General features: G+C 38.7%; 1 protein-coding gene across 1 annotated transcript in view; it reads left to right on the forward strand.

The window, feature by feature from the left end:
• Positions 1–26,569, forward strand: part of PTPRN2 (protein tyrosine phosphatase receptor type N2) — a 637,318-nt gene that overhangs the window by 409,047 nt on the left and 201,702 nt on the right. The window lies entirely within an intron of this gene.

Below are 26,569 nucleotides of genomic sequence, written 5' to 3' on the forward strand. Positions count from 1 at the left end.
GTGGACTGCAGGAAGTTTCTGTAAAAACAACAGTGAAATGGTTCTGGACTGCAGAATGTCCCCAGCAGGTCTCTGTGTTTACTTTGGAACATGCAGGTATCTTTGATTTGCATTGCTGGACATTATGCACAAGCATCGAGGAGATAACTGATAGATAAGGAGAGAGCTGGTAGATACAGTGCAGGTCCAGCAAAACACCCAGCTCAGTGGAGAATTATATGTGTCTGTGCACTGCACACTGCGAGCTGGGGAGGGTGTGAGCCCTGGAAGGAGCTCCAGGCTCAGTGAGATTGCTTTTAGTGCTGTGGAGAGATCTGTCATGGAAGGATTTTTCAACGTGATCTTTCAATGTGATTTTTCAATGTGAGCATATCGAGAGTGTGAGTACCAGCACCTGTGACAAGGCAAAGGGACATGATTCTGTGCCACGGAAAAGTGACCTTATCCATTAATGCCCAGGGACCAGCAGCTCACTGTGCCCGCTGCTCTCACCGAGGAATGTCATTGCCTGTCTGCTCCTTTACCTTTAGCAGGTAGAGTAATGACTTCATTTTACAAATGTCAGTGCTGGTTTTGTGATTCGGAATTCACTTGATTGTTAAACTGTTAATTTACAGTTCTTTACTAAGTGAATGCAAACAAATTCTGGTCCTCAAAGCTCTGCTAATGCACAATGTTTGAATTTTAATTTTCAGTCCATCTTAGATTATGGTGATGAAAAACAATATTTAATCCCTCGTTAACACATGAATAAGCGGAAACTGTCATTTCCCACCAAACAATAACGGGATTATCTCAAGAACTGTCAGTTTATGTGAAAACATTATGTTGCCCAAATTTTCATAAAAATTAGCAGTGGGTAATATTCAAGATCAGAGCAATGGAAAGAGGGAAATCTGCATTCATGGTAATAAATATTCATATTTGTCTGCTCAGGAGATGAAAATCTAATCAAGGGGCTATTGATGCACTGGCTTAATTTATTTTTTTTTTTATTTTTTTTCTTTTTTTTCTTTTTTCTTTTTTTTTTTTTTTTCTTTTTTTTAACCAAGATGTTTCATCTAAATTGGGTTTGATATGGAAATTAGTCTTACTCCAAGTCCTCCAGGCCATGAGCATGCTGGGATAACACTGGAGGTGTCCGGCACATCAGATGTTGCTGCTGGCATCTGCTTCTACAGACAACAAACACAATAAAATAAAATAAAAAATTGACAACATCTCAAGGGTCAAGCTCCCAGTGGCTTAGGGTGTTTGGGGGGGGCGCGGGGGTTCCCCCTCTAAACATTTTAATTTTATCCCAGTTAAATCCTCAGTACTGCAGGGTTAAAATTGTCGGCATTTTTTGCTTTTGTTGACAATTACCATAAATCAGAAGACACTCTGCATGAAGCTTAATGAAATATGTATGATATAAAAATGGGAAGAAGATAAGTGCAGTTTGCTGCTTTAGGATTTTTTGTGTGTATCTCTGTATCTGTGTGCACATGCACAGCCTGAAGAGCTAACTTGTATTTTGTGTGCTGCGCACTGAACAGAAGAGTCAGGCTGTTACTGGCTGGGCAAAAATATAGTGTGAAAAAATGTATTATAATTTATCCAGAAGTGAGACTAGTATGTTTTCTATTTCAGTTAATTTGTGCAACTAATATACTTGCATGTTAAAATACTCAGTTTAAAATATTTCTTCATACTTCTTTGTGTCTTTACTAGTATGAAAATCTGATTTGTCCTAAAAAAGTGTCTGCTTTGAAATACTTTACTATTTTTAGTAGTATTACTGTTACTGTTACTATTATTATTATTACTCTTATTACTATTATTATTATTACTATTATTATTATTATTATTATTGTCAGTAGTTGTCCACAGTATCTTGTTCTTCATTGGGCTTCTCAGGGATTTTATGACCTTTTTAAAAAATTTAGAATGTCAGTAAGATCCTGAGACTACAAATAATCCCATATATATATACATATATACAAATATGTATCTGTGTGTATGAAGAAGGACATCCTTTTTTGGAAGGGTCTTGTGTTTTCTGACATTTATCTGACAGACCTGTGGGTGTTACTGGACACTGGACAACTCCATTCTGCTCCTGATTATTGTACACACACCAGCAACATCTGACTCAGTCTTTTTAAAACTCAAAACGCCTTCACTGAGTTTATTGAATTCCTGGAGAAATTGCCATACAAAAAGCATGGTTTTTTTAGATTTGGAACTGGGCAAAAAATATATCAGCAACAATACAGGTATATTGCCTGTAGCAGGAGAGAGCAGATAGACAGAGCCTGCTCTGGAAGGAAGGATATTCCTACTGACCAAGAAAAGAGGTTAGTTAGAATACAAATATTGCTTGTTCTGGGGATTACACCCTTTCTTTATGAAATCTATATGAAATAGGAATATGGAGATATGACTTGTTTCAGAATTCCAGTAATTTGTGCAATAGATTGTTGTGAGGCAAGTATAAGTAGCCTGCAGAGTGTGGTGTGCAAGTACTGGCAGACCTGATATCTTTAACTGTACAATCTGTGCTGGCATCTTTGTCCAAAATGTTTTTCAGAGACTTTATCTTCCTAATCAACTCCTTTGCCAAGCTTAAAAAAAGAGAAAGGAAATGCATGTAGCATATATAGCAGATGGGTGTTCAGCTGTACAGGTGTCTGGTGTGCAGGTGCCAGATGATGTAAGGTAGTTAGATATTTTCTGGGAAATTCCATTACTTGTTCCTAAAAGAAAGATTCTTCTAGTGCTACCAGCAATGCTCCAGCAAGATGCATACCTGGGAGTATTAATGGCCCCTCTTAACTCTTTCCCATTTGATCAGAGTGGTTCTTAGAGAACTGACTTTTTTCCCCTTTGCCTTTTCCTAAGACACTAAATTGGCTCCGAAGTTCATCAGTTTCTGCAGTAGAACAGCAGCAGCCTGTGTTGAGGTTAGGCAGCGTAATTTGAACCGAGTTCTTCTTTATTCACTTCACCTTCTAACATGTTTTACTATTAATTTTAGCATTGTTTCTTCATGGTGAACATTGCTAATCCTTCATAAATAATAAGCAAACTTGGCTAAAATAGATGGATATATAGGAAAAATGACCAAACCAGTTTTAGTAGCTTCCACTGAAATGCTGATTCGAGTTTGTCTTAAGTGGAGAGATTATGATCAGAGGAGCATCAGTCGTAGAATCACAGAACCATAGAATGGTTTGGGTTGGAAGGAACCTTAAAGATCATCCAGTTCCAACCCTCTTGCCATGGACAGGGACATCTTCCACTACACCAGGTGGCTGCAGGTGCCATCCAGGCCACATATATATTAAACCATAGTACACCTCAAAGCAGTATCTGGAGAAAAGCAGTGTAATGCTGCTACCTGTGAGCAATATATCAACATTGTGTGATGACTCACACCACTGACCCCTGCAGCCAATTTTAACTTTTTAAGGTGGCCGTGTATGAAGTAATGTCCTCAGGTTCTTACCACAGGTAGGATAGAGGCTTCAGGTGCTTCATGGACCTCAGCTGTGGTCCTGGGTCCCATTTCCAGTCACTTTCATGCAGGGAGCTGCTACCACACACTGCTGAAGCACCACGGGCAGCTTCAGGATGTGCGCTCTGATTTTCCCCACGAAAGTACCACGTGCATGCTTGGCAGCTCTCAGCAGGAGTCAGTTCTGTGTGCTGCAGAGCTTGTTGATATTGTGGAGCATTAATGCTTTCCCATTTGGATGAAGATTTTTGTGACAAAAACACAGCAGAGACCCAAATTTCAGGGGAGGTGTAGGTCCTCATGCAGAAGGAAGGACACCCTGATCTTCTGCTTGGCTCTTCTCTGTGGGCTGAACCTCGTTAGCTACACTGAGCATTGGCCTCCTAGAATTGTTTCTCTTTTTTTTTAGCTATTTTAATATTCTAGATAGCTTACGAGACCCTGGGACAGGTGTTTGTTCAACATGGCTCCTGATTTATACCAAGATTCTTGTTCCAAGTCAGATGGGTGAAGGCTTGGACTTTGGTTTCCCATAGGAGCCCTCTGACAATAAACCATAAATGGTGATAGAATTTTCTATCAACTGAACATTAACAAAAAATCATGCTTGTGACATAAAAATAAATTCCCTATTCAGTTTCCCTAAAACTTATGTGGACCTATTAAAAAAATAATTCTGCAGCAAATTGATATTTCTTTGCATAAATCATTTAATTGAAAAAAGGCTGAGCAGTTTTGATTAACAGGAGCATTAAAGTAACGCTTTCTAGACAGGATTGGGATCTCAGTGGGTACCTGCCCACACATAAAGTGACAGGAAAGCTGTGCCTTTGAGTGATTAAGATAATCACTGAAAAAGACAAGATTAAGAAAGAAAGGGAATAAAAATTATCACCTTTCTCCTTTTAAAATTAAGTATACAAGCTATAAAGATATGAAATTAAATTACCCAGATTTAAAAACAAGCCCATGAGAAATTTTTAGGACCCAAAGACCTATCCAGTGTCAGAACCAGACGCTCACCTTTCCTGCCCATTAGTGTGCAATTCCAGGAGCATCAGGGTGGAAGCTTATCTTCAGACTTGACTTAACAAAATGTTTTAATAATCCTAGCTGTGAAATGCTAGGAGCTGATCTTGGATTTTACAATAAGAGGCAAAGTGGTTGTGATACTGTATGTTATGTAAATTATATGCAAAGTATATTGGCATGCAAATTTGAATGCTAAAAGGAAAATCATTCTTTTCTAAACCAGAGAAGAGAGTTTTTCATGCAGATAAGCCAGAATCTGCAGATAACTTTTTTAACATACTGATGGGTTTCATCACATCTTTAAAAATATAATAAATATATAAAATAAAAATAATTTTGTCTCCTTTCTAAACAAGTTCAAGTTCTCTACTTTGCTAGTACCAAGTAGGCAAAAATGCTAAAAGTCTGTCAGATACGTAAGATCATATCAGGATACTATAATATTAAAAAATATTATTAATTGTTAAATTTTAAGTTACCATTTTTATACTTTACTATTTTGGTTTCAACAGTCAAAGCCTGGAGTAGATCCAGGTGTTGTTTGTGACCCTGTTGGTGGGTAACATCCACAGTGGCTAATACCATGTTGTTATTCCTGGGTTTTATTCATTAGACAATGAAGTGTTCCTCTGTCTATTGACATGCTGAACTTTGGAAACACTAATGGGCAGATACAGAATATTTCAGGAATGTTCACAGGGCATGACAAGACACACCTTGTTGTCCCTCTGGCTCACCAATAACACAACAGTGCTATTAACCATATTTTGTTAGGTGTGACAAGATAAAACAGAGCAATAGTGGCTGTGTCTGCTGTCTTCTCTCTGTTTTATCTTTTTCATTTTGAGCTTGAGTTTTGTGCCAGACTAATAGCCAGTGGCAATGGGCTGGGGAAATGAAACTTTTGCTAAGATTAGGGAATGTGCAGAAAACAATGTGTGAAATCCTGATTTGACAAGGATGAACAGACTGGTGAGGGCACTGAGACACTTTGTGATGTGAAACCATATTTGTACCCAAAATGCCTTGGGAAAAAAGGTAACAATAGAGGTGCCAAAAGATCACACCCAGGAGGCAATAGAATGACATCCTCATTATACTAGTCAGGGAATAAAGGAAGTGTGGAGTTTATTCTGCCCTTTCTAATTACTGGTAGCTTATATTAATTGATGGTAGTGGAGTGGTGTGTGTGTTGTTGTGCTCTGGGGTGATTATCCTTGTGAGACTGTAAGTTCAACAGTTGTCATGCAAATTGGAGTTGCAGACTGGCAATTTTCGTAATTGAATCTCAGGAAATAAACAAAATATGGCAACATGATGCATTTTGAGCAATTAAATTTCTGCTAAATTTTCTATTTCATCCTGGGGACTCCCAGATTCTCAGCCAAATTCTGTCTCTGATTAAGAATGCAAATAAACCAAAGAAACAGAGGAAGGAAGCCATCTTTAATATATCTATATGTCACAACAGTATATTGCATTGGCACCTGCCTTTAATTTAAAACATAGTCTAAAAAATCTGCCATCAGATCACAAATCAGGAGAGCAGAATGAAAAGTTGTGTCAACTGTGGCTTTTCTGGCTCAGGAGAACAGGAACCACAGAATTCCTCTGTAGTAAAATGACTTATTTGCAGGGTTTGAATTCGGCTCCTGCACAGCCCATTCAGGAAGCACAGCTTTCAGAGCAAGGTCTCTTCCTTGCTTTGTGCCAGGTCTCTAATATGCTTATTATTAATTACTGTGGTGTAGCAGGTACAGGGAACCACTGGGCTGCATTCCCTCGTGCTAAATACCTGACAGATTAGCAGATGCTCAGGGGCTTGCTGGATCATTTCCTGAGAAGGTAAATGGTACATGCAAGTTACTTCTTGGGTGCAATCCTGCTCATTTACAGAACTTTACCCCAGCTCTTGTTTCATGGGATACTGGAGGAGTGGGCAATGACAGATCTGTGGTTTCCAGGATCTCAGTCCAGAAGACTGGCTCCGACTTTTCCCAGGGCTTTGAAAGACTGGCTCACAGTTTCCTGCACCCTTAGCCTCCAGTGAGATATGAGTCCTCTGATTGGAAAAGTGACATTATCCACCCCAAACTTAGTTGTACAGACACTTAACTAAATCATCTGTGATAGGAGTGTAGTCAGCTGAGCTCTATAATCAGCAGAGTCCAACTATGACTGGAATTGCCTTTTATTTCCCATTGCTGATTAGAGGGAAAGCCAAAAGCTGGGGCTGCATAGTTAAATGGAATTCAGTTTAAAATCTAAGACTGAATAGGTCTCTGTTACATCTAAGATGTGAAGGTTGTGTCATATAAATAACTAGATAAACTAGGATAACACAGTCTTCAGTGTTAGCTGAAGGTGCAAATGGTGCAAATAATGTTCACCAAACTCCATGTCAGTCTGATAAGCGTGTCCTGGGGATACCCGATTGATCTCCAACCATTTATGGCCATCTTTGACAGAGCACTGAGGCTGTGCCCACAGATTGGTTGAGCACACTGAGCTTGAGCAGTCAGATTTCAAAGTCCAGCAGGTCTCCCAACCCTTGAGCATTCCTAGGAGTCTATATGAGAGGTCTTTATTTCTGTCCTACACTTCATGTAGCCCATGTACTGATGGCCCAGTGGGTGATTTACCTCCCAGGGCAACCCTCTGACAACTGCTGGCCTAAGCAGTGAATAGTCTGTAGTCTGCATTAGTTTCACAGCTGATCAAGAGTCTTTTCTAGTAGCCTGAAACCCGCTCTTTACAGGCGAATTCCCTAATATTAACTTTTGAACACAAATAGAACAAAGAGTTCATTCTTTCTTGGCTAATGTTGAGAAGTGGTATGGGGTCGGCCATGCTGACAGGGCACTTTACAAGGGAATAGGAGGGTGTTTGCAGTATCTAAAGGATATTTCCTTCTTTTCTTTTCCTTTTTATTTTGTGTTAAAGATGTATGACTTCCCAGTCAGCACAGCTTGCAGTGCGCCTTTGTTTTCCAAATTAGAAAAACCAAACAAGCTGTTTCTCAATATAGTTGTCGGGCAGTTTGTCGCATCAAGCTGTGAGCAATGTATGCCATGGAAAGAGCCCTGGCTGATGCCAGCACTGGAGATGAGCGATGGGGATGCAGAAATAGTGATGCCACTTGAAGTGTATGCAAACAACTGTGGTTCTCTTCTGGTAGTGTAGAAACCCCTGGTGCGTCCCTGGAATCTCGAAGCTAACTCAGAAGAAAAAGACAATAATGTCGTCATCTCTTATTTTTGTTCTTTCTTTCTTTCCAGTGCTTCCTCACCCCTTTCTAGGAGATCTTACCATGAAGAAAATATCTATATGAGTTCATATACATGAGGGCAGCTGACTCTTGCTTGTGCTCACTGCAAACTTGAGGCCTCTTGTATTCAAGAAGCTGTAGCTCCCTCAGATTGTCTGAATCATCCAGAAGAGGGAGACAACTCTCCCACACTGTAATCAGAACTTTAGAAGGATGAAATACCTTTGAATTTATCTTTATTGCTTTTAAATAATTTACTTGAGAGTGTATGATTTTTCAGGGCACGGAAAGCATTACAGGTCGTTGTTAGATGTCATTAAGTCTTTTTTCCAAAATAGTTTGGAGTTTATGGGTACTACACTGAGTGTTAAGAAGTTGGATAAAAAAATTAAACCTATTCCTTTCTGCCAGTAGTTTCCATGTAGTTCTTGATATTGGGGATGTCTTCTCTGTTTTGATTTTAGACTTGTTTTCATTTCTATTCAATTCAGAATAAGTCAGTATAATGTTTCCTCAAAAGCTGTTTACTGAATTGACTTAGCATTCATTTTTATTTAATATTAACTTGGTGAATGAAAATAAAAAAAAATGCTCAGATGGAATTGAATTTGAGGTTTCTATCAAACACATAAATGTGATAGTGTGAAATAGAGAGTAAAAAGTATTAAAATATTGTAGAAGGGAAGCACTGCTCATATATGCCAGTAGGTATCTGTTCCTCATTGATTTTCAGAGTCAGCTTCCAGTCATCTGACTCTTTACATCTTATGAAATATAATGCAATATATAAAAATAAATCAGCTGGATTGCAGCATGCAGCATTATGATGTCAAGGGTAAATGAACCCATTGAAAAAGCAACAAATGCACTTCATTGATTGCTTTTTTTTAGATTTTATCAACCAGCGTGCGGATTTGGTCTGTCTAAACACAATGTAGTCACCATTTATCTCCTATAAAATCAGTCAAAACAGAAACTCCTTTGTAATCAGTTTGACTCAGTGATGGTTTGGGTGGTGGTGGTGCTGGCAGGGGGAATCACTTTCCTCCAGCAATTCTCAGCCAGCACATCTTATCAGGGGTTACCTAGCAACTGTATGCTGTCCTTAGTTGAAGTATGGTGATTAGTTAATAGCCCATGACTTCACAGGTTACTTTCTTTACAATTACATAGAAGTATTTAGTATTTGATTTCTTCTGAAAACCCCTTCTCATACAGAAATTAATATCAGGTCAGATTATCACTGGTGCTTATCTCACCAGCATAGAGTTAGCAGAAAGCTGCTTCCTTTCCTCCACCTTACTCATCATATTTTATGTCTTTCAGATGATTGTTACAACTTAAGTACATTACCAAGGGAAAATAATGAAATGCCAAAAAGATATCTGTGTCATTTTCTGGGACTTTTTATAATTTACATTTTACCTGCAAATCTCCTGATGAACAGACTGTTTGCATCTCCCACATCATACTAGGACCAGGCAAGAGAAATGATCTTTCAGATGCAGCAGTATCATGGGGTGCATTCATGACCCAGTATTTCAGATATTACAACATGGTGTAAGTGGGACTTGACTGCCACAAACTTAGATCAAGCCTTCAGCAGTGCTTGAGTGTTTTGATGCAACCCTTCACATGGTATTTTTCCTTGGGGTACTTTTTTACCCTTTTTTGTAACCTTACAACTTTCTACTAAAACCATGACATTTTCTTTTTTTTTTTTTTTCTTTTTTTTTTTCTCCTGTTGCAAAGATCAGTTAGCTCTGAGCATGTTTTTCATCAAATGCCTGAAAATCCTCTAAATCCTCCCTCTTTTCTGCATGACGCATTTATGAAATTTGGAACAGTGAATTCTCTAGATTAGCAGGAAAAGCACATGGTTTTACTGCCATCCTTCAGGCGTGCAGCATTTGGTTCTGTATGAAGTCCGTAGCTCCAAAGGACAGAGGTGAACTGTCAGCTGTGCCTTATTCTTCCTGTGGCCCAAATGACCACACCATGTAATGCCCATCCATGCTGACTGCAAGGTTGTTTCTGTTTCAATGATCAAGTTTCCTCATACCGCTGTCATATTTCAAAGCCTCTTTGCTTCTACAAGCATCTGGACAAGTGAAAACAAAGCCTAGAAAACATTGTCTGAAGGGACCCCGGATCCATCTTGTCTCATCTCCTGCTCAAAATGGGGTGGTTGCCAATCCTGTGTCAGATTTCCCTTCTGTACTGGCACTTTGAGCTCCAGCATTAGAAAATGTGGACAAATTTTTGAAGGCAGAAGGAAAAGGCAGGAATTATGACATCAGCTGTAAGGAAATATCATCCTTTGGATGCTACTGACTTGTTTGTGCAATCTGGTCTCATGCCTTTTCCAAGGATTTGTTTTCTGTCCTCTTTTGCTGACTGATGGTAGTATTGGTGTGTCCCTAGGAGAACCATCCTGGTTCTGGCACTCCTGCCATCTGGCATGTGATAAATAATGATGAGTTCTCTTTGTCTTCCTTCACCTGCTCAAAGCCATACATCAAACACTCTGCATGTAATAAATGTATCTGCCACAGATGTCTTTGGCACCCATAATCACAGGGAACCTTCTTTCCCTCTCCTGGCAGGCCTGTGCAGGGTGAGGAATGCCATGATTTTCATGGCTTTCTCTTTACCTTGTGGATTGGCTGGTTGAACTAGCTTGACAAACAAACTTAAAGCTCCCTGCAGCTATTTTCCTTCTGTGTGTCACCAGGGGTTTTACAGGAGTGTGCAGTCTTGTTTGGTCCTAGAAAAGCTTTTAGAATAGACTAGAAATGTTCTGGACACAGTCAGTGGCAGAGCTTATTCCCCTGTTGCAGCTTCCAGCTCTGAAGGAGCTGGGGACCATGTGCCTACAACTGCTGCAATTGAAAATGCTAAGAAAAAAAAATGGAGGAAATGCTTTGATTAGGTCTCAAATACATTAGAATCATTAGGATGGAAGATAAAGCACCAATAGTAGAAAGTCTACTACACCCATCTGTTCCTGAATACAAGGAAGAGACAAGGAAAATTAAGGAGCTCTCCTATAGTCCTTGGGTTCACATCCTTGGTCTAATTCCATGTCATAAACACCACTTGGCAGCTATCCCAAAAGGAAGAGCACAACCTTGCTTGCCAATACCCTGCTAAGAAGAGCTGTCCCCTTTGAAAGCAGTGGTGTAGCTGCCCGTGGCATTGCCATGATCTCTTCAGGGATTCCCCTTGGGAATTTTTTGGTGTGGACTCCTTGAGTACAACCTTAGTCTGAGTTTCAAACACCCACCACATAGCATCTGCTAGATTTAAAAGCACAGACCAGGTTTTGTATCACTTGCTTCAGGTTCAGGGCTTTCTTAAAGCTTCAACAGATTGCAGCTGGTATCTCACAGACCCGTGCAAGTTACACTTACAAGCACAGGGAAGAGCAGGCAGAGTTTTGTTCTGTTTGTCTCTTTTAATGGGACTTAAATCTGCTACTAATGGTTATAAGGTCTATGAGAATCCACAAAGAGATAAATGTACAAAAATTTATTTCTACTGTGAACTGTAGACAAAAATTTATTACAATATAATATATTACAATATATTATAAGTTTATGCTCCTACTGTAAATCCTACTCCTTGGACTACATATATCTGCATCACATAAGCCCAGTTCCTATTGATGTGTTAGTGTGAGCTGAAACCCAATCTTTTTATAGCTTAATAAAATTTTAAGTGTTTTATGGGGCTACAAGGGTTGAATTTTATTAATTGTAACAGAACAATAATTTCCATCATGTAGTATCTAGTAATTTTAAGCTTTAATTTCATTAATAAGGTCAGATTTTTGTTACTGTTGAAAAGGACCCTATTAAAGACGGCTGCAGCAGTTTCTGAATAGAGATCACAGGGGTTGGGTTAGAATATCACAATGATTTATGTGATTTTGGAGATATTTTATCATACAGTACTAAATATAAACTGCAGGTACAACAGATGGCTCTTGCCATACAATCCATTTATGCTTCATTCTCTAATGTGTGGTTATCACTGCATGTATACAGGATGTTTTGTCTTGCAGAAGTTTTCCTAAAGGATTGCAGCAGGATTTGTGCTGTCATTTATTAAGCAGCAGCCCCAGACCACAAAGTGGTGCTACACCATGGCAGCTGCCGTTCTCCACAAAAATAGCATTTTTCATGTGTCTGGCTCTTTCTCCCAGTCAGCTCCACGGCAACTTTAAAACATTCATCTCTTTGTGTTTTGAGGGGCAAATATAGCTGGAGATTGATTGAAGGACCATTTCAGCATGTTTGGGTCTCTTAAAGAAGCACCATGTTCATTTGTAAAGTGGTTGATCAGGCTAGTGAAAGGAGCTGTTGCTACATCCCTGCCTCATTAGCTTTTTAACTGACTGTGTTGAATGTGAGCCCTGCTTGAAAGTACAGGGAGGTGTTTTGCTTCTGGTTTCATCAAAAGCAGCTTTCAAGCAGCAGCATGAAGATAACGGGAAATTATTTGTTAAATTAAGCTAATAAGACCAAAACTGGGACCAAAGACTCCTGTCTCCCATTCCCCTGTCCGTGGTTATTCTTTTCAAATAAGTGATGTTCAAATCCTAGCAGGCAGATTTGGAGTTACTAATGACATCTCGAATGGAGCCTCCCTGTCATCCTCAGGAGAGTGCACACAGCCCTGGGCCGTGTGCTGGAGGAGCAATCTCTTGTTAGTTATGTGACAACGTCACATGCACGGCTCTTCTGGCACTGGCCACATTGTTTTTCAATTTGATGTGAGCACATTATTTAACACTGACTGCACTAAGGGTTTTTAGCTCCCAGAAGAGTATTTTGCTGCATGTTTGATCCTCTTTTATTGCCGCATTTCACACTCAACAAAAGCTTTGAACTGAAAGCCTCTGCTTCCATTGGCATTGGGTAACAACAGGTTTCATTCCCTTCTTTTGCACACCTGTTTAACAGCACCTAAGTGAATAATTATAAAAATAGAGCCTGTATACCCAAATCCCTCCAAAACCTGAACCATTCTAGATACAAATGTCATCTAAATAGCAAGTGGTTTATCTGAAATCTGTGTTGTGTGCTGTGACACAAATGCTTGTCTGGCAGGTGTGAGCAGCACCTGCCCCTGACACCTATGCTTCACATGCACTCATGAACTCTTTGAAAATTGTATTCCCTGTGAAAGGACTTGTCACAAGTTAAATTATCTGTGAGATCACTAACTCTGCCTCCATCCTAGTGTTAAATTCATAACAATTTCTGTCAACCCTCAGTATCAACAAGGGCATTCAATGAAAATCTTACAGTAGTAAAACTACATCATCATGGCACAGGTGATGATGAGTCAGAAGACAGCCCTGGACCACACCATTACCTTATCAACTAGAAAATTCCTACGGGGCACATCCCTGCTTGTAGAACTTTTTACATTTTTATTATTATTATTTTTAATCTAAAAGAGTAGACTTTGGCCTGAATTGATATTTCTGTTGACAGAAAAGATGACTGAGTTTGCATCCAGGTCTGGACTTTATTTCTTACAGGGTCTTTGCAGATCTTAGAGTAAGGCATTTTAAACTACACTTACCTTTAATGAATAATCTTGTTTTGCAGGTCACAGTGTAAAGATTTTTCCTCCTGTGATATTTATTTTCCCTGGTATTTTCATTCTGTTGTTGTGTAAATAAATCCATCATTTAAATGTGCCCAATGTGAAAAAGAGATCTAGATGCAAATATCTAGATGCAAAAATACTACCAGTATTTTAACAAAGGTTTTGTTTGACTAGGGGGAAGATGAATGAATATCTAAAGGCTCAAAATATACAAGGGGTAGTCAGAAAAGTTCTACGAGTAAGTGGCCGTTGTGACAAATTTACCTTCATAATTTATGATGATGTGACAGTGGATTCCACATACCACCATTTAGGCATCTGCTTTCAGCCTTGCTCTGCAGTATGTATTTAAATGATACATCTTCACCACAAAGGGCAAAAACCACTGCAAAATTGGCACAGGGTACAGCAGGAGACAGTGTGTCCCTATTTTCAGCTCCTTGAATGTATCACAGTGGAAGCTCCTGGCTCTCTAGGATGTACAATGTTGCTCTGCAGAAACCAAGGGTGAATTTTGGTCTGGAGAGCAGGCAGGAGACAAACTCTTCATTTCTGCCTGGAAGGGATGCTGAGCAGCTGTAAACTGTGCACAAGAACTTTATGGTGAAGGTCTGTCAGCACAAAAAAAAAAAAAAAAAAAAAAAAGAGGGGGGGGGGGATATTTTAAATGGCCATTGCAAAAGAGCCAAACAAAACTGTCTGCAGTCCCATCAGTGACCCTTGCTGAACTTCTAATGCTGGAGCACTCAGTGTACACTGAACCAACTCAGCCTCTGTTTTCACCCAACCTGCTATGGAAAGAGCGTGTTTGGTTACTGATTATCAGGGAGATACCTGCCCTGCTTCCTGCAGTTTAGTAATGTTTAAAACCACGCTACTTTAAAAATAAAATTTAAAAAAAAAAATAGTATCCACCAGGAATAAACATTATCCCTTAATTTCTAAAATTTCTAAAAATAATTATAATATGCACGTTAAAATTCAGAAGAGTGTGTCTCATGAATAGGAATCTAATTTAATGGTTTAAATGCTGATGGTACAGCTAGAAAGCAACTGAAGTACATAATACACCAACCTAAGATTCTCATATTTTTCTGTACTATAAATTCAGCATTAGCAACAGTAAGTCACCTGCTCTTTCTTTAATAGTGCATGAGTTATTTAGACCAATGTTTTAAATTATGTTTATGCTCTAATAGAAAGGATCTGGTTTCTTAATTTAAGAGGTGATTTAGTTTACTTGGCATATTAATTATTAAGTCACTGTCTGAGTGTCACATAGGATTAAATAATGCTGAATTGCTTTGTAAAAAAAAAAAAAAAAAAAAAAAAAAAAAAAAAAAAAAAAAAAAAAAAAGCCAGGAAAAATGAGATTAAGGAACAGCTTGGGTGAAAGAAATTAGCATAAACTAGATCATGTCTGGGGAGTAAAAGCAGCCTTGTGGACATGATTGAATATTTCTAGTAGAAGACTCAGAAATTCTTCTGCGCTGTGCTGAAAACTTTATTTCACTTTTTATCAAGGCTCTCACTAGAGTTTCAAAAGTACTTTTTAATTCTGAATTATTTAGATTCAGAGCTCAGTGTTTAGCATGTGTCACTGTCATTTGATTTTCAAAGCTAGTGAGTACTCAAAGCTACAGTTTGAATCAGATGAGATCCAAAATGCCAGACGATTTTGAAAATGAAGTCTTATTTTTGGAACTTTACAGCATAAATTTTTATACAGTAAACTGTGGGTTTAGGGTAGAAATTCCATTAATCTATTTCTCTAACTCAGGCATTAACAAGTCATATTAATCAAAACATGTATTTTTATGTTTAACTTTTAAGAATGAGTTCACTTAAATTGATCTGAAAATTTTGATTTACATCAAGATGAAGTGTTAACGTTTCTGATTATAAAATATACAGTTAGAAATGTTAAGACTTTAATAACTTTTATGAAAAGGAAAATTAATCGATCTGACTGTTTTCAGTGGCTTTGAGGCCTAGAAAAGACTTGTACTGAGAAATTTTCTTTTAGCGCTATAAGTAGAATTTTCCTGAGGTTGGATATTTGTCAAGGGAAATTCATCAAAATGAGGGAGTTAATTTTTGTTGACTTTATGGATTGTCAGAGCAAGGCAGAACTCTGTGAAATTTCTCGAATACCCTTGTGTCATGTTGCAGGATATGGATAAGGAGACAGACTGCAGAACTGCAGGAGCCATTGATTTGTTGGTTCAGCCTTTCCTTGCCCTGCTTTCTCATCTCAAGGAAATGCACAATTATGCTTGGGGGTTAAATATTGAATTCAAGCTCCCCTTGATAAAGCATAGAAACCAAATTTCCATCAGTAAAAAATTCAAATCTTGCTGGACATTTTATTAGGCGAGATAAAGGCAAACGCCTTAGAACTCGCTTTAAATCTCTTAACATCTTAAGCTAGGAAAGAGTTGGTTCTGACTAGTCAAGAGATTCCAAAACTTCAGTACATGAGGACAATTTAAATGGGATGCCTCCACAGTGTGAGATTCAGGAATACCCCTCCTCTCCTCTCCTCTCTGTTTAGAGACAGGATGTCAGACCATGTTTTAGGTCAGGGGGTATCCACAGAAGAGCTCAAGATCCTGGAGCCTCCAAATTAATCCCACCGTGTTACAGAGTGGAGACTGGGAGAGAATCATCACATGGCCAGTGCTGAGTGAGTGCAAGTGTCCTGAATTTCTTCTCTATTTGTTCTTACTCTTCTCCGAGCACCCACACATATTGAACCCATATTGGTTCAATATGCACATTTTTGGTCTAACTTGGTTAAATCACACGTATGTTTTTAAAGACTCAGAAATTCACATCTCAGTTGTTCTTTGGCTGTTAAGAAAATAATTGTTTCTCTTGTTGATCAGATGCTAATTTTGTAGATCAGTGTTTATTTTATTGGCGCAAAAATAGAAAAGACAAGGCTTATCCTGCAGAATGCAACAGAGAAAACTGATGATGATGTATATGATTTAGACTATGTCTTTTTTTGTCTCCAAATATCTCCTCTCTCTGTGTCCAGCAGAAAAAGCAGCAATACATCTTATTTACACAGCACAAACTGTGATTTCAAAGAACATCAGAAGTCCAGCTTTATGCAAAATCAGACAAAGGCATCTGTTCGCCCTCAGTAGTGAGGGTCAGTGAAGTCATCGCTCTGCCAAACCCAAATATGATCCTGTCCAGCCCTCCCAGCAGCCTTGTGCCACTAACTTCACTGGGATGACAGGGTAGTCAGTGTCTCACTCAGGGGGTCACAGAGCTTCAGCAACAGCCAAATAGAAATTAGTGATCTAGAAATACCAAAACTGCTGTAACACTTTCTAGCTTGCACCAAAACAAGTCCCAAACTCACTGAAGGAAGAAAATGCACTAAAAACAAAGAAGCGTGATTCTTTTGAAAAAAACTTGGATCCTCTCTGGGGCAGCTGACAGCCCTGGGGCCGCAACACCTAGAAGTGATGATCCTATTCCCTCTGGTGCCTTCCTGCAGACACATGAGAATGGGGCTGCATCGAGCAGTGGCTGGATCAGTCTGGATTTAGGGACTTCAGAGTTTATTAGATGTGAGTGACTGTTCAATGCAAAGTGGCTACTGTTGCCCAGCTGCACCTCAGTCCTTCAATGTACAGACACCCTATGTGCAAACACAGTTTTCACCTGTGATATTTATTCTGCCTGTCTCAAAGCCCTGTCCCTGCCACTGACTGCTCCAGCCATTAAAGGAGGGGTGATGGAACCCCTCTGAGGGGCAGCCAAGTATCACAACCACTGCTGCAGCTGGGAGCTGGAACGTATAAATGAACTGTGAGTGCCCCTAACCCATGTGGAAAGACAGCAACAGACTTGAGAACTGGCTTGATATCTTCTCAGTCTCATTTCCAAATTTCCTTTGCTTTTTCCTTCCCTTCCTCCTTTCCCTAGCTAAGAGCATTATCTGGACTTGAAGAGAGGAGTTGTGCTGTGACTTGAGCTACCCACGAGCAGCTCAAGTCCTGGAGCACCACGGATATTGTAAGAACCCAGCCGCTGCCAAGTTTCTCATAGAAAGGGCTTACATTTCTAGCAGTGGTGCAATTTACAAGGATTCACCCATTTTTTGGTTTAAAAGTCTCTGCCTTATTAGCTGTACAATTTTTAAAGCTGCTACCTGTATTACTCACCTTTCTGCTTTTATTATAGCATCCATCTACCTGGCAGCCTTGAAGGCATTTACTTTTATAAAAGTTCATGAAGGTAGGAAAGTAATGTGTATCCTTCAATTACAAATGGGGAGTCAAGTCAGGGGTGGGCTATTTGCCCTAGGGATGCGTTTTGTATCCCAGATCTCCTCATTCCTAAGCCAGCATCCTCTTCTCTGGACCATCCTCTCAGCCCTTCCTTGAATGTTTTTGAATTCTGGGACTCTGCTGTCATAAAAAAAGGAATCCTTTCATCCTTCCCTCCATCCGTCATGCATTGCTATCACGTCTAGCAGCAGATGCACACATTTGAACCACACGACAGGGAAAAAAAAAGGAACAAAGACCAATGTTTACGTACCATGGTTTGTAGCTGGCAACTAAATCAAAGGGATGCTTATGTTTTGATGTACAGCAGTCTTAAATCATTTGTAATTTTCTATCACCTCATTTTATCAACAAATTAACATCTTGATATATAAGATCATCAGTAAATTAGCAATCAGCACCAGAACACAAATTTATTTTTAATGCGTGTACAAAACAAAGGACAATTGATAATATGTGGTGTAGCACTTTACATTTTAAAGAGAAAATTAAAATATTTATATATGTCAAGATATTTTTTAATTTATTCTGGCACCTGCAATTGGTGAATTTCTCTAGGCTTTGTGTCATTTTGATGTATGTGTTGCCCAAACTCTTCTCCTTGCCAAGAGTCCTCAATTTTCATGAACAAGAGGGGAGGATAGGGAGCTGTATCAAGGAAAAGCATCTGCATCTTTATCAAGGAAAATGTTTCCAGTGTAATATTGAAAAAATACTAATTTCAGAGATAAATTCTCTATGTGTATGGTGAGGGCACTTCCTGTAAACAAAGTAAAGTAATAGCTTAAGCATGGATTTAAAGCTAACATCTAAAATTGCAGATCAAATCCTCCTCCCCCCAACAATCATTAATTCATTAATCCTTGAAACCATCACTGCATTGTTTTCTGGTAATTATACACACCTCATATGCTGACTTTTTAAGACATTAATTGGATGATTAGTTTTATGATTTCTTCTGATTACCAATTAAGTTACCTTTTTCTCTCTTTTTTGTATTTCATACATACCATTAGACTTTATAGTGCTTCTTTTTTAATTTCTCACCTAGCAGGGGTTCTCACACATTCGAAGACAGCATTATCCACTCAATAAACAGAGAGAGAGTTTAATTTTCTGTGTAAAGTATTGCTATGGACTTGGAAGGATGATGTTTCAGATATTATGCTATCAAGAGTGACATTTAATTTTACAGGGGAAAAAAAAATCTTGTTTTTCCCTGTCATAACAATGTTCACAGAGCATGATTTCAAAGATGTGCAGAGACCAAATCAAGTAATTCTGTCTGTTGGTTTAGCTGAAGTTGTCACATCTTCCTTTTTTGCCCAACATGTATTGCCAGCTGGTCTTCGATTATATTAGTCTAATTTCTTGTTTAGAGTTCTCTGGGTCTGTGAAAATATTTTTAAAAGTAACCTCCCATACATCATAAATCAGATACACAGGCATGAGGCTCTGTAAGACTAAGGGGAAAAAAAATTGATCAGTGGGAGTACAAGTTTGAATAGAGCTGAATTTCCAAATCCCTGTTTAACTGAATCCCAATTATCTTGTAGCTTGCATCCTTCAGATGCTGAGAAGTCTCAACTTTTTGACTCAACACACAGTTGACTTTCAGAAAACAGGACTCCTATCAGCTGCAGTGGCAGTATGCTAATGCCTACAGACTTTAGGTGAAGAGCCTGGAGGTGCTTTGAGGGATTTATTGATGAGAATATTGTACAAACCACAGAAATACAAAACCAAATGCTAAAAATGGGGTTTACTTTCCAAATTGCACATACATGGACAAGTGTTCATTTTGGTATGTGTTTCATTCTGTGTTTGTACTTGTGTGATTGGTTTATCAAATATTTGTGTAGGATTCATATTCTTCATCATCTTTGTAGCGTAAAAAACAATTTCATTTAATAATCAACACCGGACAAGATGCCTAAATGGAATTTAATTGAGAAAGGCCCTTATGTAAAGGAAACAGGGAACTTCTTGAAGAGAATAATAGTGCCTTGAGCATACTGTGTGAGTGGTTTTAAAGCAATCTGGTATCGATTCAAATGAGTACACACTTCCAAATTCCTGACAGCTATGGTAGGTGAGAGAATAGAAAGACACAGGGTAACTCTAATTGGACCAACACAGAAAATAAACTCCCAACTTTTCTGTTGATCCTTAAAATGCTTGCTTGCCAAAGCTGTACTGTGGCTCTCTAGGAGGGGGAAGAATTGTCCAGAGTGCACCATATGCTGTTCTGCATGCACCCTGTGGACAGCAAGTCAGCACTGAGAAACATGCAAAATTGAAGGTGTTCCTGTAATAATAAGTAAGGGCACCTCCAGCTCTATGAAAAATGCAATTTTTTAAATAAATTATAGGAAAAAAAATCAGATTTTCTGATTTGCCTTTATTTTTCTGTCATGGTTTTATTTTTAAGAGATTTTTTAAATCTATTTAATTTGGTCCCAGTTTATATTGTATAGTACAGAAGGCAGCAGCCGACTCTGCCAGGCCAGAAAACAGGGGACTCCAGGGCACTGATTGTTGCCTGACAAGGTCAGGAACAGAGCTGAAGTGTCCAGATGTTGCAATCACCTTAGTTACAACTGATAGCAGCTTCAATACTTCACTAAATAGTTCCAGTTATCTTTGATGTCTTTAGAAGCATTTTTTAGGCATAAATATGTGTATTACACTCATGTTTTCTATTTAATAACCAATATAAATTGTTTGAAATCTCTTCCATTAGCCGAAAAGATGAATGTGTATTTATGCCACATGTCTGCTTTACAGGCTGTGTCAAACTCAATAATCAAAGCATAAATATTTCCTTCTAATTGCTGGATTTTTTCTTTGAATCACACACTTCTGCTTTTAGCCATTCATAAAAAGTGACACACGCAGGAGGCAGTGAGATAGGACTAAATGTTGTACCTGACTTGAAAAAGAAGAATTAGCAACACTGAGATTTCTGTTTCTTTGTCTTTGACAAAAGTTACTTGGCTGCTGATTTTGAAGCAAGAAAATTTTTGAGAGATTTGTAGTAAAAGCAGAGGGGGGAAAGCCCATAATTTAGGCTTACTCTTGTATAAAGTTTTTATTGGTGAAAAGGCAAAAAGGACTCTCTTGAAAACACACTCAACATATTTCCCAAAGGTTTTTTTTGTGGTTTTTTTTTTGTTTGTTTGTTTGGGGGTTTTTTTGGTGGTTTTTTTTTTTTTTGGGGGGTTTGTTTTTGTTTTTGTTTTTTGTTTTGTTTTGTTTTGTTTTGTTTTTTTAATTCAGTTTCTTTCTACAAGCGTCCAAATTGTCATTTGTCTTTCTGAAGGCTGAGCCCATGACATATTCATGCTTTCTCTGTAGGAAGACAGTGACTACAGGCTAGCCTTCCTTCTCTTCTGGCACTCTGAGAAGAGATCTTGCCTCCATTCCTAGATTAAGGAATTTAGAAGTCAATAGTTCTACTTTATTTATAACGTGTCAAGGTTCAAGTCAAGTATTATAGGATCAAATGCTGCTCCCTCTTAAAGATTTACAGCACTGCATGGAGATATGTTCCTGGGTATCATGGACCATCTCCAAATAAAAATTATAAAAACACCAAAACCCAATAAACAAAACAATCAATACAATAAATAGAATATATATTTTATATATGCAGGTACAACTCCTTGTGAGAGAAAGAGGAAGGGAAGGCACTGATCTCTCCGTGGTGACAGTGAGAGGGCCTGAGGGAATGGCCTGAAGTTGTGTCAGGGGAAGTTTAGGTTGGATATTAGAAAAAGGTGGGTGAGAACAGGCTCCACAGGGCTCCACAGTGGTCACAGCACCAGCCTGATGGAGTTCCAGAAATGTTTGGACAATGCTCTCAGGCACCTGGTGTGACTCTTGGGGTGTCCTGTGCAGGGCCAGGAGGTGGATTCAATGATCCTTGTGGATCCCTTCCAGCTCAGAATATTCTCTGATTCTGTTATAATAGTGCTGTGCTGAAAGTGTTTAGTGCTGAGAAAATTGCTTATTGCCCTCAGAGAACGCTACGAGTTTCAGAAGTTTTGTTGGTATATCTGAGAAGGTGCTTTCAGAGCAATGTAGCACACCCTTGGAACTAGAAAGTACTAGAAAGCAGCATGAAAATACTGTCAGCACAGTTTCTGGTGACCTCCAGCCTTAAATTTTAATAAAAGTATGAATAAATGAACCAGTAACAATTCCAATTTGGGTAGACTGGTGCAGCCCAAAACATTAACAAAATAGTCATTTGAACTACGTTTTTTTTCATCCACTCACACTTCCTTCCTTGTGGGTTTAGTTTTCACTGAATACATGAAGTGCTGAAAGTGCCACAAGAGGCTTTTCTCTTCCTGAGGTCATTTGAAGTTATTTGTTGTGTAAAGCCAGGAAGTTTGGAAAAACAAATATGCCAGTCCTTTTCAAACTGAACTGCAGCTCCAGAATTTCAGTTTGCCCATCACTAATGTTCATTCAAATCCATGTTTAAATTGGGAACAAAACTATCTCCAGTTTACAGAAACGTAGCCATCCATAGCAGCCCAAATGGATTAGGATTGCTGCATCAGAGAAGTCCATTAGTGTAGTGTAAAGTACAGATAGAGTATAAGCCATTTCAAAAAGTACAGCTGCCTCTGATCAACCTAAAAAAATCCTCTTATTTCTGAAAACACAACGTAAAAATGCAGAGCAGGCTGTAGGCCAGATATGTCAAGTGTGTATTTTTTAGAAGTTGAGTTTAACCCATATGAGTCATCATTCATTCACTCTTAAATTTCTATTATTCTGTTATTCTTCATATCATCCCAACTTAAATGGGTGCTGAAGGCCACAATGGATGTTTCATCCATTTCTCTTCCTTGAAGCATCCAAGGAACTTGACAGGCTTTTGCTGGCTGGCCCAGCCTATCACATACTGACCTCCTGTCCATAAATTGCATGCAGGCAGGGCGTGCAGGGGGCCAAGTCCAGGCATTGGAAACAGGACCCAGAGAGCAGGCAATCCTGGAGTATATTATGCAGCTGTTATAAGGGGGATGGCAGAACTAGAATGCCAATATGACATTTGTCATTTCTTCAGTTGTGAGAAGGGGTAAAATAGACACCTTCCTTGCTCTTGCAACATTCTCCCTTCTGTCTTTGCTGCAGTGTTCATTTGCTGCAAGGAATGCACCCCTGAGGAAGTCATCCCCGCCCAGGCTGCCTGGATTTGCTGAAAAGGGCTGGTTTTCCTCAGTGGAATTCCTCCATTTCTCATACTCATCGGAGGAAGAAATCCTAACCAGTGCTGAGGAGCAGGGGGGTGGCTGGGCGGGACCTAAATGCAGCTAGATGCACAGCAACACCTGATTTCTGTCTGTGTTAACATCCAAACCTAAACTCCCTGACTGTTCAAGTGTAAAGATAGTTTATTGATGGTTTCAGTGGAAGTGTGGAAGGACATCATTGCATGGCATAAATGAGTGTATGGAAGACATCCATACATTGCATGGCATAAAGCACTGTATTCTGCATCCTCTATGGAAGCTGTGAACAGGAGAAATACAGTTCTCATCAGTCTGGAGAGGAAAGCAGAGGGATTCAGATTTGGAAAACACAGGGGTAGCTTTCAAAGGGGCTGGACTGAAATGCTGCACTAAGCTGCTCTAGCTGGACCTCTCATTTGAGATCCTTTGTCCCTTACCTCCTTTTCCAGTAAAACAATCTCAAAACTTGTTTCTGAAGACAGGATATCTATTTATAGGGAAAGTTGTTGCTTTTTTACATTTTTCAGGAACAATCTTTGATATCAAAATTTGTTTGATATGGAAATACTGTATACTTGCTATTTTTTAGCCCACCTACATGCACACCAAGCTTCTGAATTACCAGTAAAAATCTTTGTTTGAGCTTTTGTGCACAAACAAGCTCAGCTTTTTAGTATGCACCTCCTTAAGCAATTTCTTTGAAACTAGCATTAGTTGGGTTTTGGTTTTTTGCCTATAAATAGCCTTCCTTTGTAGAATGTAGTTTATTGCAGGCTCTTTTAAATACATTTCTAAGGGGAAATATGTGGGCAAATTTTAATAAGTTTTCCTTATTAAAAATGAATTATATACATCAAAATTATAGTGGTTTGCAATAACACAACATTCTTCTTTATCTTGCACTATCAGCACAATCAGTGGAAAACATAAAAGGAGATATCCCATACACATTTGAAATTACAATTGCAATATCAGGGGAGGGGCTCTTTTAAGTCAGAACTTTTTTCCTGAGAACAAGGGTAATTTTCTTGAGGACTTGCATTTCCTCCAGACTCCTGGCTCCAGCACATAACTCTGAATCAGCTTTGGAGCAGAAGGCTGCGGGAGGAGGAAGCCCTCCCTCGCACACTGGGAGATACCAAATGCTCAAATTAAAAGATATAATAGAAATTAAAAACAAAACAAAAACCTGTTAAATAATTATATGATTGCATCACCTTTGAGACACAAAATACATTTTTCTACTGTCATTAGCTTTTTCAGTTTTCTTTTAAAGTGCTATGCAGATAAAATTGATTCCTGGGACTATTAAAATAACTCTTTGTGAGGATAGTTCATGTTTTTCTGCAGTCAATCAGGAATACGTGTTCCAGGATGCTTCAGTAGACCCATTCAACTCATTTGACTTCCTCACACAGATTATTTAAAGTTATAGACTGTTGCTTGGATAAGATCTGAAAATGTAAGTGATGTGACTGTTGGGTTGTACCTTCATAATCGACTAATTCTGTAGCAATCTGGTAATATTGTAGCAAAGATCAAATTTCTGGACTCTTAGTCATTCAATTCACTTTTTAGCAATGATAGTCAATAATTGAGAGACTCTGTAGCAACACTAAAGTGTGAAGTTCATCTCTGTCTTTGACTGTGTGTTTGAGTGGACATCTCAGAGGTAGGCTTTAATGTAATGTTACCTTCTTGGAGCCTTAGTAATTTTTTTATTTAATGTTTTTCTCATTTCTAGATTGTCATTAAATTATTTCAGCTTCCCAGCAGTACTGGATGAGTAAGCCTATGATCTACTGTTGATAGACACATCAAAGTTAATCACAGACTTAATTTAAAAGAGATAACCCAGAAAGCATAACCAATAAATAAGAAGCAAGGTATGCACCCATTTAAAATAGAAATCCTAAATCCATTATCATATTTATATTAAAGATGAGGCTGAAAGGAGGGCCCCACAAAATTCATGAAGTTTTCTTTTTAATTTTGGGACTGACAGAAGTACAAGTTGGTGTTTATACATGCTGCAGTCTTCCTTTAAGCTGGCTGTCCCCACCAGTCCTGAGAGCTTAATGGAAAATTATGACAATTGCACTTGCTAAATGAATCCACTTGAATCTGAAACGGTGCAGCCCAGGAGCTCAATACTGTGCAATTCTGTTGAGTATTTGCTCTTTTTTAAAATCTGTTTTTAAAGTTTTTCTGCTTTTGGAAGCAGAACAGAGGATAGATTTGTATGATGTGTGTTTTCTCTGGAAGATAAAAGGCACTTTTGATGGAGGTACAGACTGTCTCCATTCATGGCATCTTTCAGGATATGGTGAAAATATGCCACATACAAGCATATAAAAACTTCTTCCTTAGTTATTTTGTTTATAGCTTATACCTTGGACAACATTACCAACCATTAAAGTTTCTTGGCTCTTCTTGTTAGAAATTTCAGCTGCAAACTTTAATAATTTGAAAATACCTAACGTACTCTCTGCCTCTGGCTGAATTTTCCTAAGAAAATTACAGCAAAAACAACTCAGTCATTTCTGAAATTGCAGTGTTGAAAACTGAACCTAAGCCAATATGAAAAAGTTATGGTGCTTTGTTTTTTTTTTTCTTTTAACCGTCCCAGTGATTCATCCCTTTTTCATTTGTTGCTGATGGATAGGGGAAGCCATGTTACAAGGATCTTTTGCCCTTTCTTAATGGAAGTGAAGGAAACCCTTTCCAAGGTAGTTATAAATCTGTGTATATCTATGGTTTGCACATGCCCTGAAGAATTTTGCGGTGTTTTAGCATCTGAATTCACCAGGCACTACATCCCATCATTGGTCAGGGTAGACAAAAAGCTTGTTGAGAGCTTGTGGACCACGATCCAGAGAGTGTGTTATAAACTGCATGATGAAGGTGAGAAATATATGAGATCTTTTCTAAATAGAACAAGGAAGATTTTGTAAAACAGACCTAGTTAATAGAGGGGACTTTAACTTCCCTGCTGCACCAGCAATTCCACAGGACACAGCAGTCAAGATTTTGGATGGATATCAGGGATGACATCTTGTGACAAGAAATGTACCAAGGCCACCAGGAGTAATGCACACCTTGGTTTACAGGAGAATTTGACAGGAAAGGTACAGCCGTGGAGAGAAACTCATACTGGGACTGGGTAGGCGAAAAACTGAGGGTCTGGAAAAAGATGGGCTCAGATGTGGAAGACATTACGTAGAGTAACTTTCTTCACAGTGTGCTCTGAAGTCACTGGGTTTTTTTTGAGAGACTCCCTGCATCAGCAGAGAGATGTGGAACCAATGATGATAGAGTGGCTCTCTTTCAGGGAAGTGCTGGAATCACCATCTCTGGAGGTATTTAAAAGACGTGTAAAAATGGAACTCAGAGACACATTTTAGTACTGGATTTGGCAGTGCTGGAATCAGTGATCTTAGAAGTATTTTCCAACCTGAAGGACTCCATGATTCTTTGACTCTATACCTTATTCCAGTAACCTAAATGGCATAGGTCTGGATCATGGATATTGAGTCAAGTGACAAGCTATATTGGAGTCAGTATGAAAGCAAAGATTTAAACTACAAAG

The sequence above is a fragment of the Hirundo rustica genome, chromosome 1 (genome assembly GCF_015227805.2).
Source record: "Hirundo rustica isolate bHirRus1 chromosome 1, bHirRus1.pri.v3, whole genome shotgun sequence".
Lineage (NCBI taxonomy): Eukaryota > Metazoa > Chordata > Aves > Passeriformes > Hirundinidae > Hirundo > Hirundo rustica.